Below are 16726 nucleotides of genomic sequence, written 5' to 3'. Positions count from 1 at the left end.
ACATGTTCGTTTTTACAGAGGCCCTACAGAGGTAAAACTCCTCCTACGGTAGCAAAGCAAGAATGAGCAAGCTACAACTTTACCACCATGTACAATTCTATCTCCCATTTCTCCTTTTTGTATCTTTAAAAAGTTCACTTTAAGCAGAGCTAGAAAACTGAAGGCCCGGCTTCTTTTTTTTAGAGATGAAAACAGTTAAAACTAATATAAACTTAAATCATATTTTCAGAAGTAGCACTACAACCATGTGTCATGTTCTCCATCCCATTCTGTAGCCAATGCTGCCACAGCCTCTGTTTATTAATTGCCACCCTTAGCCACAAGACGAGGTGGTATAGGGTTGTATATTAGGGATGAACTCCGTTGTATTGGGTTCTTTTACTTTACTTTACTTTTACTTTGATTTGTTTTCGCCCTACTCCCGAAGGACTCAGGGTGGTGAACAGCCAACAATAAAATATATACATGCAAAATTTAAAAAGCAGAAATAAAATTGAATTAAATAGTTTGGCCCAGACAGATTAAAACCCCAATCAATTTAAAACAAATTTAAATTTTGAGTATTAAAAATATTAAAAATATTAAAATATTAAAATTGTTTAAAAAGAGGGAGAAAGTTAGGCCAGGCCCGCCTGGTGAAATAAAAAGGTCTTTAGAGCGCGGCGGAAGGTGCGCAGATCTGTGATCCTCCGTATTTCCAGGGGGAGCTCGTTCCAGATAATAGGTGCCCCCACAGAGAAGGCTCTCCCCCTGGGGGCCGCCAGTCGACATTGTTTGGCTGACGGCACCCAGAGGAGCCCCTCTCTGTGAGAGCATACTGGCCGGTGGGAGGCTATTGGTGGTAGTAAGCGGTCCCGCAAGTACCCAGGTCCTGAGCCATGGAGCGCTTTAAAGGTGGTAACCAAAACCTTGAAGCGCACCCGGAAGACTACCGGGAGCCAGTGCAGCTCGCGCAGTAGGGAGGTCACATGGGAGCGCCATGTCGCTCCCATTACCACCTGTGCAGCCGCACTCTGCACCAGTTGGAGCCTCCGGGTGCTCCTCAAGGGGAGCCCCATGTAGAGAGTGTTACAATAGTCCAGGCGGGAGGTGACGAGGGCACGAGTGACCATGCGTAAGGAGTCCCGATCCAGAAAGGGACACAACTGGCAAATCAGGTGGACCTGATGAAAAATCCTCCCGGTCACGGCCGTCAAGTGCTCTTCTAAAGGCAGCCGTGAATCCAGGATGACACCCAAGTTGCGAGCCCTCTCCGTGGGGGCCAGTGATTCGCCCCCAATAGTCAGTGATGGCACCAACTGACTATATCGGGACATCGGAAACCACAGCCACTCAGTCTTGGATGGGTTGAGCCTGAGCCTATTCCTCCCCATTCAGATCCGCACGGCCTCCAGGCACCGGGACATCACTTCAAGGGCATCGTTGGGATAGTCTGGGGTGGAGATGTACAGCTGAGTGTCATCAGCGTACTGGTGGTACTTCACCCCAAAACCACGGATGACCTCGCCCAGCGGCTTCACATAAATGTTGAACAGGAGGGGCGAGAGGACCGACCCTTGAGGCACCCCACATATGAGGGGCCTCAGGGTCGACCTCTGCCCCCCCTGTCAACACAGACTGCGACCGGTCAGAGAGAAAGGAGGAGAATCACTGCAACACAGTGCCTCCCACCCCTAACTCTTCCGACCAGTGCAGCATGATACCATGGTCGATGGTATCAAAAGCCGCTGAGAGATCTAACAGGACCAGGACAGAGGAGCACTCCCTGTCCCTAGCCCTCCAGAGATCATCTACCAACACGACCAATGCCATTTCTGTGCTGTACCCAGGCCTGAAGCCCGACTGGAACAGATCCAGATACGTCGTTTCATCCAGGTGCTGGGGGAGCTGTTGCGCAACCACACTCTCAACAACCTTCGCCACAGAGCGAAGGTTGGAGACCGGATGATAGTTTACCAACATTGCCGGGTCCAGGGAAGGCTTCTTGAGGAGAGGCCTCACCACCGCCTCTTTGAAGGCGGCGGGAAAGTCACTCTCACCCAACGAAGCATTTATAATCCCCTGGAGCCAGCCTCGTGTCACTTCCCGGGAAGCCAGCACTAACCAGGAAGGACACGGGTCCAATAAACAAGTGGTCACTTTCAGCCTGCCCAGAATCCTGTCCACGTCCTCAGGGATCACAGGATCAAACTCATCCCAGATAACATTCTCAAGACCTGCCCCAGTCCCTCCCCCTGAGACTACCCAGTTGGAGTCCAGATCGTCCCAAATCTGAGTGATTTTGTCATACAGATACTGAGCAAAATCCTCAGCTCTACCCTCCCACACTTCCTGGTGGAGCAGGGAGCGGGTCACCCTAAAGAGGGCAGCCGGGTGGTTATCTGATGATGCAATAAGAGCAGCAAAATAACTACATTTCGCTGCTTTTATCGCCACTAGGTAATTCCTAATATGGGATCTTACTAGTGTCCAGTCAGATTCAGAAAGACTGGCTCTCCAGCTACTCTCTAGGCGTCTTTTCTGGCGCTTCAACTCCCTCAGCTCCTCGGAGAACCAAGGAGCCAATTGAGATTGGCGCCGGGTCAGAGGCCGCAAAGGCACAACCCGATCCAGAACACCAGCGGCCACCCTATCCCAGGCGGCCACTAGGTCTCCAGTCGAGGCGTGTGCCAGAGCCTCAGGAAATGGCCCAAGCTCCATCTGGAACCTATCAGGTTTCATCAGGCGCCTGGGGCGGAGCCATCTTACCAGCTCTGCCTCCCTGCGGCGGGGTGCAGCGGTTCGAAGGTCGAGACGAAGGAGAGAGTGATCTGACCATGACAAGGGCTCAGTAACTATATCCCCTATCTCAAGATCACTCAACCACTGTCCAGAGACAAAAACCAGATCCAGCGTGTTTCCCCCCATGTGGGTAAGGCCATGAATTAACTGGGTCAGGTCCATAGCTGTCATGGAAGCCATGAACTCCCGAGCCACCTCAGATGTCTCACCCACGGACGGCAGGTTGAAATCCCCCATGACCATAAGCCTGGGGGTGTCAACTGCCACCGCGGCGATGACGTTGAGTAGCTCGGGCAGGGCTGTTGCCACGTGGCAGGGAGCCAGGTACGTGATCAGCAAACCCATCTGAACCCCATGACCCCATTTCACAAGGAGGGATTCACAGCCGGCCGTCTGAGAAACAGTGGCCTCCCTAAAGACTTTCTTTAATGATAACCGCTACCCCCCCGTCCCTCCCCTGTGTTCTATTAAATTGTATTAAATTTAGGTTCTATTAAATTTAGGATGAAGATCCAGATTGGTGTAGTGGTTAAGGCAGGGGTCTGCAACCTTAAACACTCAGAGCCATTTGGACCCGTTTCCCACAGAAAAGAAAATACTAGGAGTCAATAATTTAACAACCAGTGTAACTGGATGGGCATGGCCAACTCAACATCACTCACTCCCAACCAGTCACATGACACACACCCCAGCCATGCCTACCCAGCTGGTCATTAGGGCAGAAAACCCGGGTGTTAAATTATTTGCCCCGCCTGGCCCCACCTCACCCCTCCCAGCCACCTCTTGCTACAGCTGGCCTCTGGTGTGTTGTTCACCTTTCTCTCTCTCTCTCTCTCTCTCTCTCTCTCTCTCTCTCTCTCTCTCTCTCTCTCTCTCTCTCTCTCTCTCTGTTGGTCTGTTTCTGTCTCTCTTTCTGTCTCTCTTTTTATTTCTTTTTATTTCTCTCTCTGTCTCTGTGTCTCTCTCTTTCACTGTGCTGCACAAGAGCTGGCTGAGGAGTAAGCATGAGCTGGGCTGGCAGCTTCCCCAAAGACGACCCTCCTCCTCCTCCTCCTCCTCCTCCTCTTCTTCCTCACGCGACCCCCTGGCTGGCTGTGGCAGGGTCGGGAGGGCATGCACAAGTGGGAAGACCCTCAAGCAAGTGGCCAGGCTGAGTCAAACACAGCAAAGGCGCACGGAGTGGGCAGCTTGACTGCCTGACAGGCAAGCATTTTTGGTGACCTCCAGTGGCATTGATTGAAAAGAGTCCACTGGGCGGCAAAAGTCCCCCTTGTGAGGTTTAAAGCTGCGGCTGGGCACTGCAGGCCCATCCCCCTTTCCATTGCCCGCGAGACCCAGCAAGAGATGAGGTACCGGAGAATCAACCTGGGCCGCTTCTCTCCGCAGCAGAGAGATAAAAGTAGGGAGCCTCAGCAGATAAAGGAGCCACAGGAGGCTCAGGAAGCTTGGGTTGCTGATCCCTGGGTTAAGGCATCAGGCTAGAAACCAGAAGACTTTGAATTCTAGTCTTGCTTTAGGCATGAGGCTAGCAGAGTGACTTTAGGCTAATCATCCTCTCTCAGCACTAGGAAGAAGGCAATACAAAACCACTTCTGAAATCTTGCCATGAAAACTGCAGGGATTTGGCCAGGTAGTTCAACACTGACTTGAAGGCATGAAGAAGAAGAAAAACCTCTGATAGTAATGAGTGTTGAAAATATTGGGATAAGAGAAACGGTCTGGTGGACTGCTACAGATCACAAAAATAGTCAGAACACATAAATGAAGATTTATTAAAACAAGCCTCTCTCGCCAAGCCAGATCCAATGCCTCCTAGCCCCAAAGATTGCAAGCCTTTCTACCTTGGCCACCCAGTCTGGGAGATGATGGGGGGAGGGAGAGAAACAAAGTGCTCAGCTGCTCCCCTTTTTCACTCATCCCGAGCTTCCTGTTGCAGATTTTCACGCCTTGCTTCATGCACCTGGGATTGTCACCGTCGTCGTCTTCTTCTTCCTCCTCTCCAAGTGGAAAAATGTCAGGAGCAAGTGCAAAAAGAAGCTTGCTTGCTCCTGGCCTTTTTCCATTTGTAAGGAAGCTTTCGTACCTGTGAAGGCAACCTGGCTTCCTGCGCTAAAAATCTCACCAGTACCTCTGTGCGCGTGGCTTGTGTGTGTGTGTGTGTGTGTATGTCGGGCATGGGCTGCTGCGAAGACCAGGAGCAAAGACATACACATACACACAGAGGCTTTAAAAGACCTTTGAATGAAGGCGGGGGTGGATTGGAGGGGTCATTTCCCTCTCCCTCCCTGTCTCCCCACTGACATTCAGTGCAGCACACACACACACACACACACACACACACACACACACACAGGCTTTAAAAGACCTTTAGAATGACTTGGGGCTCCTTCAGGTTGGCCTCCAAAGAAAAGAGGAATGAAAGCGGGGGTGGATTGAAGGGATGAATTCCCCAACTCTGGTTCAGCTGGCCGGGGATGGGACGGCAGGCACAGGCTGCTGTGAAAGACCAAGAGCAAAAAGACACACACACACACACACACACACACACACACACACACACAAGCTGCGTGCCCAGCAGTACTGGTGAGGTTTTTAGCGAGCAGCATAAGAAGCCAGACGTGCCTTCACAGGTATGAAATCTTCCTTACAAATGGAAAAACGTCAGGAGCAAGCAAGCGCTTCTTTTTGCACTTGCTCCTGGCATTTTTCCACTTGGAGAGGAGGAGGAAGAAGAAGACGAGGGCGACAATCCCGGGTGTGTGAAGCAAGGCATGAAAATCCACAGCAGGAAGCTCAGGGTGAGTGAAAAGGGAGAGCAGCCGAGCACTTTGTTTCTCCGGAACCAGTAGAAAAAAATGCTTAAAAAAAAAAAAAAAAGTTCCGACGATCGGGCATTGCTCAGCTGATCGTTGGAACTTTTTTAAAAAACTTTTTAAGCATTTTTTTACTACCGGTTCTCTGGAAGTAAAAGCAGGAAGTAACCACAACTGGGCGAGTGGGTGGAGCCTCGTGCCGCCATCGCTACCAGTTCTCCGAACCACCAGCCATCATCGCTACCGGATCGGCTGATCTGGTCCGAACCGGGAGCATTTCACCCCTGTCCAAAATCCCTCTCACAGTTACTGCTATTAAGCCTGGTTTCACCCAGTCTATATGTGTACTTTTGGTTTTTCTTCCCTAAGTGTAAGACTTTACTTTTCCCTACATTGAATTTCATTTTGTTAGATAGGGCCCAGTATTCAAGTTGTCAAGATCCACTTGGATCTTGAGCCTATCTTCTCAGGTGTTAGCTATTCCTGCCAGCTTAGTATCATTTGCAAATTTGGTAAGTTCCCCTTCTAGTCCCTTATCTAAGTTGTTTATGAAGATATTGAAGAGTACTGAGCCTAAGATGGAACCCCACTGCTTACTTCCCTCCATGTAGATATAGTACCATTAAGGACTACTAATTGAGTATAGTTTGTCAGCCAGTTATGAATCCATCTGGTGGTGATGCTATCCCACTTTTTTCTTTTTTTTCTTTTTTAAATTTTTATTAATTTTTTTCAAGTTAAAATCAACACAAGACAAAAACATTGTTTATACATACAAACAAAAACCATACATTCCCCTCCCTCCCTCCCTCCCTCCATTCAACACGTCTATCCTGGCAGATAATATTCCTGCCCTCATTAGTAAATAATTATGCCCACAATACAGAATAAAGTAAGTAATCCCCAAATGTGATTTTCATACAATTATCTCTCAATCTAAATAAGTGTATCTCTCTTCATATTAACATAGGCCCTCACTTCGTCTCAATTCTTTTATTCAACCACCAATACCAACTGTCCCAACTTTGAAAGAATTCAGAAGAGGATTCTGAATTCTGAATGCTATCTATCCCACTTTTTTCTAGTTTACCAAGAAGTAGGTTGTGGTCTACCTTGTCAAATGCCTTGCTGAAGTCTAAGTATATTATGTCTACAGTATTTCGCTGGTCTATTAATTTAGTTACTATGTTGAAGAATGAAATAAGATTGGTTTGGCATGATCTGTTTTTAACAAACTCATGCTGACTGCTAGTTATTACTTCATTCATTTCTAGATGTTGGCAGATCTGTTTTTTTATTACCTTTTCCAGTATCTTCCCGGGTATTGATGTTAGACTGATTGATCTGTAGTTTCCTGGGTGTGGTTTTTTTCCCTTTTTTGAAGATGGGAACCACTTCATCTTTTCCAGTCCTCTGGTAGTTCCCCAGTGCTCCAGGATTTTTGAAAGATGTGGTACAGTGATTCTGAGATGACATCTGCCAACTCCTTTAGAACTCTGGGATGTAATCCTGCAGTTCCCGATGATTTGTATTCACCAAGATCAGACAGGTGTTCTCTTACTGGGTTTTTTTTTTTTTTGACTTTTATTTCTAGTTTATGTTTTTGATAGGGTTACCCAAATATTTGCTGGAATTCTTCAAAACACAAGATGTCAGATAAATTCTTCATTTGGGTATGTGGCAATTTTCCTTTTGAAAGGTAGAGGTGGCTTTAAGTGCACTTCCTGGGTCCTTACCACAGGAAAGAGTCTACTAAATATATTAAAGTTTTGGAAACTTTGGGTGCAAGTGACCTTTGCATTTTTAAAGTTCCTGATTTATAGAAAAAAATTGTGGGGGGGAGGGGGAAGCAGACACAAAGCATGGATTTTAAGAAAGCTGACTTTAATAAGTAGGAAGATGTCATGGGAAGATAGCTTTAAAACAAAGGCATATAAATTGCATAAAATTAAATTAATTAATTATACTTGTATGTGCTTTCCTGAAAAATATATTAAGGTGAGCACAGCCTCAAACACTTCAATGAAGAAGAAAACTAGGAGATCTCTAATGCTAATGTAGTTGAATAGACCCAAACTTTAAACCACTTTAAAAGATGTTTAAATCAGTCATACCATATTTTTATTAGCTTCCAAGTTGCCACAGCTTGCTAGGAGAGTCATATTAATCATTCATCCTGTCTGGAAATAAAGAAACATGGATCCTTACTGTAAAATCAATTCCTTTTTGTTTGCCTTTTTATGAATCACTACCCACTTTGTGTATCTTCTCTTTTTTCCAATCTGTAGTATTTATTATTCAGAGTTTTCTAATTTGAGCTCAGTATTCATTGGGAAAGAAGCAGCTAACTTATTTTCTCTTTCCCTGACCTCTCTTGGCCTTACTAAACAATGTAATAAAACAGTACCTACTTCCTGTTCACAGAGAATTATATTAGCCATATGTAAAATAATATGGAAATTATATGGAATATTCCCTTCTTTTCACCTAGAGATCTCTTTTAGGATTTTGCCAGTCTCCAGTACTTCCATGGCAATATGTGCATTACCAAGATCAGTTCTGAAAATATAAAATTAAAATATATTTTTTTATAAAATATAAAATTATCCCAGACTTATCAATGCTGGAATATTTTCCTGTCTTTGCTTTCATATTTCAATGAAGTAACCACTTTTGTTTTTCTAGCAGCAAGATATATTTGTGACAATCTTTTCTTTTTCACATGTGACAATAACAATGCTTTAAAAATATAATTTATTTAGGTACTTATTTCCTGCTCCTCAGGATGTGATCTGGGTTAATAATTGGTCAAAGAATACATTTCCTTCTCAGAATGCAAAATACAATCCTACATGGAAAAAATGCCATGCTTAGTTGCTCCCATCCTTCATTTTACTAAAGGAACAGATAGCACTTTTTCCTTCCCATCAGATATTATTAAATGTTCTCGAATTCTTATGCCTTAGAATTGGTTTGTAGGAAAAAGTATTACTAGACTGCTAATTTTTTTTACCACCATCAATTAATGTAATTCTTCTCCAACAGTGCTTTCAGAGCATGGTGGTGCAATGGTTAGAATGCAGTATTGCAAGCTAATTCTGCTGACTGCCGGCTGCCAGCAGTTTGGCAGTTCAAGTCTCACCGGCTCAAGGTTGACTACTTTTTCGGGAGACAACTTCTGTGCTATACTCTTGAAAATGAAATGGAGAACTTCCTCTTCTAACAGCCTGTCTTCACATATTCATTTTCAGTTTTGATCTTGTAACACTTGTTGGAAGACTTCTTGGAGACTTTTTTTTTTAATGACCATTCTCTTCATTAATTAATCTGGTGCCCTGGTACTGTGAATAAACTGTGGCTATGTTGACTGGATGTTTGTTTAAATTGTTGCCTGGCCACTATTTATGACATGTATAGTTTTAGCGTATTGATCCTTTTTGCTTTTAATTTTTAATCTTTCTGAATCATACATTTAAGATAGGCAGCCATATAAATTTAATTCCAATGATATGAAGGTGTCTCAGACACTGCCATATCTCTGCACTCACATCAGATCTAATCAGCATGGCCAATATTCTAGAACAATAGAATTTGACATCTAGGTGAATTTGAATGGAAATTTTAAAAAATGGAGTAACGGATGCTGCAAAGCACCAGCTTCTAACTTTTTATTTGCAAGAATATTTCTAGCCCCTTATGAATTTGCATAATTTATTCTTGATATATAACATTGGCTTTTCTTAAAGCATATTTTTTTCTATTCAGAGTTCAAGTTGCACATATCACAAACCATTATTACTTCTTTCCCTCAAATTTAATATTTTCTGTTTAGCTGTATGAGAACAGGAAATAAACATTTATCATTAATTTCCCTAGTGACTGCTAGAGACTTAAATTCTCTCATTATTAATACAAAGAGTCAATCCATGTTTTTACAATACAATAATGCACATAGTTCAGAGAACATAAAATAGTCCAGAGGAAGATTTAGGGTGTATGGAGAGGAGAGCATTTTCATTTCAGCCTTCAATGAACAAACACAACCTTTTTCTAAAGAGAAATTTAAAGAATTTCCCTGCTTTCCTGGAGGGCAATTGATTGCTCTGTCTAAAAGACAAAGTGAAATTGTGCCTTGACATGCCACCCACTGGAATGCATGTGACCAACTGACAGAAATATTTCTGCACTCAGACACACAACATTATTTATACTTGGGAACATTCATATTTGGACATATAACTGATTCTAAATCATGAACTAATCTTCAACACTAAATAGTTGAAATTAATTTCACTTTGGTTGATATGAACTGTTTTGTCCCATATTTATTCACTAAGATGTGTGACAATATTGTGGGCAATCATGGGATATCATAGAGCAAGAAGTTACCTCAGAGACTAATCCAAACTAGTGGCAGTTTGGACAGATGGATATCCAGACTCTGAAATCTCCAATGAAAAGGAACAATCCACTTACCAAGATAATTTGTTCCATCAACTGACAACTCTGTTGTTGTGAATTTCTTCCCAATATCTAGACAGAAGTCCGAATAGAATTTTTTAAAAAAATCTACTTTAAGAAAAGCCAACATTATACATCAAAAATAAATTATGCAAATTCATGTGGAGCTAGAGACTTTCTTGTAAATAAAATTCTTCCCTATAGTTTGATTTTGGTTCTGCCACAAAAATGAATAAGTCCAATCCTTCATCTATAAAATAATTGTTCAGATATTTGAAAGTTACAACTGAATCAGTGGTGGGTTCCGCCTGGTTCTGCCCAGCCGGTAGCGGTGACGATATGACGTCCCCGCCCCCCCACCCCTGTTTTATTGTTACCTTTTATTTGGCCCCACCCCCAATCTATTGCTGCCTCCTGAGTCCCAGCTGATCGGCTAGAAGGAAAAAAACTGTTTAAACTCTTGCCATTGGGCTTCAAAGAGCCGCCCTACAGCTGATCAGTGTTAAAAGGCAGTGTGGTGGTAGAACAGTGCCTCCAAAAACAAATGAGTAGACCGGTGCCTGCAAAAATAAATGGGTAGACCAGTGCCTCCAGAAACAAATGAGTAGACCGGTGCCTGCAAAAATAAATGGGTAGACCAGGGCCTCCAAAAACAAATGAGTAGACCGGTGCCTGCAAAAATAAATGGGTAGACCAGTGCCTCCAAAAACAAATGAGTAGACCGGTACAGTTCTGCAAGCAGTTAAAAGCCTGGTAGACCAATACCTCTGCTAAATCCTAAAGAGTTGTCACATGACCATCAAGCCACGCCCACAAAATAAGCCACCCCCACAGAACCGGTAGTAAAAAAAATTAGAACCCACCCCTGAACTGAATCTCTTCCTTGGTCTTCTTGTCTGTATATTAAACATATACAATCGCAGTCTGTGTTGACAGGGGGGCAGAGGTCGACCCCGAGGCCCCTTGTATGTGGAGTGCCACAGGGGTCGGTTCTCTCACCCCTTCTGTTCAACATTTATGTGAAGCCGCTGGGTGAGATCATCCGTGGTTTTTGGGGTGAAGTATCATCAGTATGCTGATGATACTCAGCTATACATCTCCACCCCGGACCACCCCAATGATGCCCTTAAAGTGATGTCCCAGTGCCTAGAGGCTGTACGGATCTGGATGGGGAGGAACAGACTCAGGCTCAACCCATCCAAGACCGAGTGGCTGTGGTTTCCGACGTCCCGATATAGTCAGTTGGTGCCATCACTGACTATTGGGGATGAGTCATTGCCCCCCACGGAGAGGGTTCGCAACTTAGGCGTCCTCTTGGACTCACGCCTGTCTTTAAAAGAACACTTGACGGCTGTGGCCGGGAGGTCTTTTTATCAGGTTCGCCTGATTCGCCAGTTGCGTCCCTTTCTGGATCGGGACTCATTAAATACGGTCACTCATGCCCTCGTCACTTCACGCCTGGACTACTGTAATGCTCTCTACATGGGGCTCCCCTTGAGGAGCACCCAGAGGCTCCAGCTGGTCCAGAATGCGGCCGCGCGGGTAGTTATGGGAGCAGCATGGCGCTCCCATGTGGCTCCCCTCCTGCGCGAGCTGCACTGGCTCCCTGTGGTCTTCCGGGTGCGCTTCAAGGTCTTAGTTACCACCTTTAGAGCACTCCATGGCTTAGGACCGGGGTACTTACGAGACCGCCTTCTGCCACCAATAGCCTCTCACCGCCCAGTATGCTCCCATAGAGAGGGGCTTCTCAGGGTGCCGTCAGCCAAACAGTGTCGACTGGCGGCCCCCAGGGGGAGAGCCTTTTCTGTGGGGGCACCCACCATCTGGAACGAGCTCCCCCCAGAGATACAGAAGATTCCGGATCTGCGCACTTTCCGCCGTGCCCTCAAAACATTCCTGTTTCAGCAGGCCGGCCTGGCCTAACTTTCCCTTTATATTGCTTTCGATTTTATTTTAAACTGGGATGTCTTGAATTATCTAGGACCAGAGTGTTTAGTATATTTTAATTGGTTTTTGTTTAATTAACATTTGTATTACATGTATTTTTTATCATTCGCTGTTCACCGCCCTGAGTCCCTCAGGAATAGGGCGGTATATAAATTTAATAAATAAATAAATAAATAATAAATAAACATACAGTTTCTTTAATTATGCTTCAAGGATGTGATTTCCAACTTTCTCACCATCTTAATAATCTTCCTCAACTTCATTTTTTGATGCCCTTTCCAGCTGTATTACTACTATGCTGTAAACTATGGAGCCCCAAAATGGACATAGAGTCCAAAGGGACACTGCCCAAAGAGGCAGAGTGGAAAAATCACATCTCATGATCTGGACTATGTTCTTGTGAATACATCCCAAAATAGCATTTGTCATTTTAGCAACTGTGTCATGTTATTGGCTGGTGTTCAGTCTACAGGAATTCCCTGATATTTTTATATGTTTAACTATCAAGCCAGATTTTCTCTATTTTACACTTGCGCCTTTCGTTTCCACACACCCCTCCAAATGTAGAATTTCATTTTTTTTCTGTTAAATCTCATGCTATTCATTTTACTCCATTATTTATATCTGTCAAGGTACTGTATTTTTAAAACCTCATTTTCTCTTCTAAAATATTAGCCATTCTTCCGAGTTTAATGTCATCTGCAGATTTGATCAATATTCCTTCACCTCTTCCTCCAGGCCATTAATAATGTGACAATCTATGTCCCATTAAGCCATCGTTTCAGAGATCATTCCTTACCTGAACAGATAAACAGAATGACCACAGGCAGGCCAAAAGGCGCTGGGAGTGGGAATAGGAGAGGGAGTGGGAGTGACCTCGAACTTCCTGACAGTTCCAACTTTCTAAACTGACAGCACGTGTTCTGGTATCTAAGACAGCACATAACCACTATGCTAAATTGGCTCCTTTAGCCCTTTCCCCCCCCCAATATTTACAAAGTTCTATGTGTTTCCACAGCATCTTTTAAATGCTCATAATTTTTTCTCCTAGTGAGAATTTATCCAGTGTTACATTTTCTAGAATTTCCCATATTTTCTGGACACTTTTCTTCTTCATTATTTTAAGCCATTTTTCTAAGTTCATCAAATCTACTTTTCTGAAATCCAGTAAAACAGACTAATTCTTCTGTATTTCTCTTTCTCCTGATATAATGAATTCAAAGATAATATCATCAGTTTCACTTCATGTCAAGAGGGATTAGGTTCAGGAAAACAGTTGCTTATTGCTTTGTTCCATTAAGTCGTTGGCAAGAAAGAGGGGGTATTTTTTTGGGACTTAGCAGAGTTAGATGATGAATGAGTCAAAGGTACATTGACTCAATGTTTAGAATTGAATGTTCCATAACTCATTAGAATGCAAGAATCTTGAGTCTTGGTTTACCCTGTGAAATGTTTTGATTTTTAAGAAATCAACATTTCCCCCATAAGAAATGTTATGGGGGATAGTGGATACTGTGCTGCCAACTGCCTGCCTATTAAAATGTCTTGGGTAATTTAGGTCTAAAAAGACAGGACTAAGTACAGGCCTATTGTAGTTCCATAGAAAATAAGCCAGATTCAGCTTTAGATGACACTTAAAAACAATTTAAAATGCTAAGGAAGTAAAGAAACTTCCCCAAACAGAAAATCTCTAATTATTATTTTTGCCTTGAGAGAAATGTAATTGCTGTAACCAGTTCTACTTTGAATGGGTAAGGAATATGGAAGAAGAAAGGTGCACCTGGTCTTTTTTTAAGGAACTGAAAGTGTTACATACAGACATATGGAGCACCCATTTGCATGTCCACTGCTGATTGGCTAATCTAGCGGCGGGAAAAATAAACCACTGTCAGTGGCCTGCAAGACTGCCAGAGCCCTTTAAAAAGATCCTGATTGCGGCTGGAAATAATGTGCCGAAATGGACTACACTATCCCGCCTCTTCTATTTGCGTCCTCTATCTAACACTGGCGATGAAAGTGGGATTCTGAAGAGGACAGAGAAAGGGGACAAAAAACATTGACTTGCACCTCGTGGCAACAGCAGCCATCTTATCAAAAGGAACCTATAGAAAGGAACAACCTTGCTGGCCAGCCTAAAGATGATCAGCCAAAACCCCTCCACATTGGCTCCCTACGACCCACAGCTGGAAGAATGGCACACCTATATGGGACGATTCCAAATGTTCCTGGAAGCCAACAACTACTAAGACAGCCCAGACAACAGGAAAAGAGCCCTCTTCCTCACCCACTGTGGAGTAAAGATGTATAAAATGGCTCAGACCCTCGCATCACCAGCAGACATCGAATCAATGACCTGGTCCACATTGCAGAATATCCTAAGGGATCATTATACCCCAACCACAATACCAATGGTGAGCTGAAACGAATTTTACCACCGGCGACAAATAGAGGGAGAGACCATTTGTGATTTTGTGACCAAATTGTGAGAGATTGCAACCAAGTGCATGTTTGTCAATCCGGAGGAGATGATGAAAGATAGACTCATTTTGGGAATGAGGGACCTGATCCTACAGAAGAAGCTGCTGATTCGGAGGGGAACCAATTTCAAAGATGTGGTCAAGGAAGCCAGAGCCGCAGAAGCGTCTGATAATTCTGCCGCTGACATCCCAAAGACCAGTGGAGTACATCGCACCCAGCGGGAATTGGATTGGGCTACTGAGGTCCCCAAGAATGACCCAGACTGGATGGAGGAAGAGGCAGTAAACTGAATAAACCTGGAAAAAAGGGTAAGCCAAAGAGACTATGATTTTAAACAGCCCCGTTGTTCGGATGCATGGGTTTCCATGCTAGATCAGCTTGCCGGTTCAAAGATGCCATTTTTTGCTGGTGCCAGCAAAAGGGCCACATAGCCAAGGCCTGCAGGGCCACTCAGCCAATACTATACCAACCCAGACCCCAGGCACGACCAGGGAAGCAAGGACACGTGAGACCGGCTCCAAAAAAACAAGTGCAGGGAAGAAACCTACCCAAAAGCAAGAGGAATCAATCAAACAACTGTGGGCCACTCTGACGCATGTGATGCTGATAAATACCACGTCACCATCCCTATAGAGGGGATCCCTTGCAGCCTGGAATTAGACATAGGGTCCTTCTTCACCATTGTGTCATGGCAAACATTGAAGAGCCTCATTCTGACAAAAAAACAACTCAAACCTCAAAACATCACTGATCAAATGATTTCCAGGGAAATAACATTCCCATGCTAGGAAGGGCATCAGTGCAAGTCAAGTTCAATGACTTCAGTGGACTGCTGCCCCTAACCATCATTGGCAATAACAGACCTACTCTACTGGGCCTGGAGTGGTTCAAACCCCTAGGATTAGGGGTCACTGGCATCAACAAAATCAGTGAGAGTGAATTAGATCAACTGTTGGCAAAGTTTGGGAACGTGTTCGATGGGAGCCTAAGCAAGTATACTGGAAAACCAATATCTTTTAACCTAGACGCCAATGTTACCCCAATCAAGCTAAAACCCCGCAGGGTTCCGTTTGCTCTTCGGCCCAAGGTAGATGAACAATTAGATAAACTCATGGGGTTCTGGAGCCAGTCGACCACGCCACATGGGAGACCTCAATAGTCACCCCGATTAAATCGGACAGGTCGGTGCTAGGAGTGGGTTCTAAATTTTTTTACTACCGGTTCTGTGGGCGTGGCTTATTTTGTGGGCATGGCTTGATGGTCATGTGACAATTCTTTAGGATTTAGCAGAGGTACTTGTCTACCAGGCTTTTAACTGCTTGCAGAGCTGTACTGGTCTACTCATTTGTTTTTGAAGGCACCGGTCTACCCATTTGTTTTTGGAGGCACCAGTCTACTCATTTGTTTTTGGAGGCACCGGTCTACTCACTTGTTTTTGGAGGCACCGGTCTACTCATTGGTTTTTGGAGGCACTGGTCTACTCACTTGTTTTTTGGAGGCACTGGTCTACTCACTTGTTTTTTGGAGGCACCGGTCTACCACCACACTGCCTTTTAACACTGATCAGCTGTAGGGCGGCCCTTTGAAGCCCTGCGGCAAGAGTTTAAACAGTTTTTTTCCTTCTAGCCGATCAGCTGGGACTCAGGAGGCAGCAATAGATTGGGGGTGGGGCCAAATAAAAGGTAAGAATAACACGTGGGGTGGGGGGAGCAGCGCCCGAACAAAGAGAACCGGTTCGGTGATGTCATAGCGTCACCGCTACCGGCTTGGCCGAACCGGGAGGAACCCACCACTGGTCGGTGCGCATCTGTGGTGATTTTAAATGCATTTTGAATAAAGCATTATAACAGAGCGCTTACCCTGTACCAGTGGTGCAACATCTGCTACATTTGCTGGGAAATGGGAAAATATTTGCCAAATTAGATTTAGCCCAAGCATATCAACAGTTACCAGTAGATGGTGCAACCGTGGAAGCCCAAACCATTGTGACACACAGTGGGGCATTTAAATGCAACCGCTTGCAGTTTGGGGTAAGTGTGGCCCCAGGGCTATTCCAGAGCATGATGGAGCGCCTTTTACAGGGCATCCCAGGAGTAGTCCCCTATTTTGACGATGTCCTCTTGTTAGGGGAGAACAAAGAACAATTGATCAACTGTTTGGAGGAGATGTTGGGCAGATTTCAAAAGACGAGACTGAAAGTCAAAAAGGAAAAATGCAAAATTGGGGTGAAGGAAGTCAAATTCCTG

The 16726-nt window shown here is 44.5% G+C and overlaps 1 long non-coding RNA gene across 1 annotated transcript; it reads right to left on the bottom strand.

Annotated features, from left to right (window-relative positions):
- Positions 1 to 7159: 7159 nt before the first annotated feature.
- LOC148114248 (uncharacterized) lies at positions 7160 to 10129 on the bottom strand. Its single transcript, XR_015734246.1, has 2 exons — positions 10071 to 10129; positions 7160 to 7774 (listed from the first exon to the last, which is right to left on the bottom strand). It is a non-coding gene; the product is annotated as an uncharacterized LOC148114248 (long non-coding RNA).
- Between the last annotated feature and the right edge of the window lie 6597 nt (positions 10130 to 16726).

Source organism: Pantherophis guttatus, chromosome 4 (genome assembly GCF_059756535.1).
Source record: "Pantherophis guttatus breed Tessera chromosome 4, ASM5975653v1, whole genome shotgun sequence".
NCBI lineage: Eukaryota > Metazoa > Chordata > Lepidosauria > Squamata > Colubridae > Pantherophis > Pantherophis guttatus.
The sequence above is the reverse complement of the archived record's forward strand: the minus strand, read 5'-3'. Positions and strand labels throughout refer to the sequence as shown.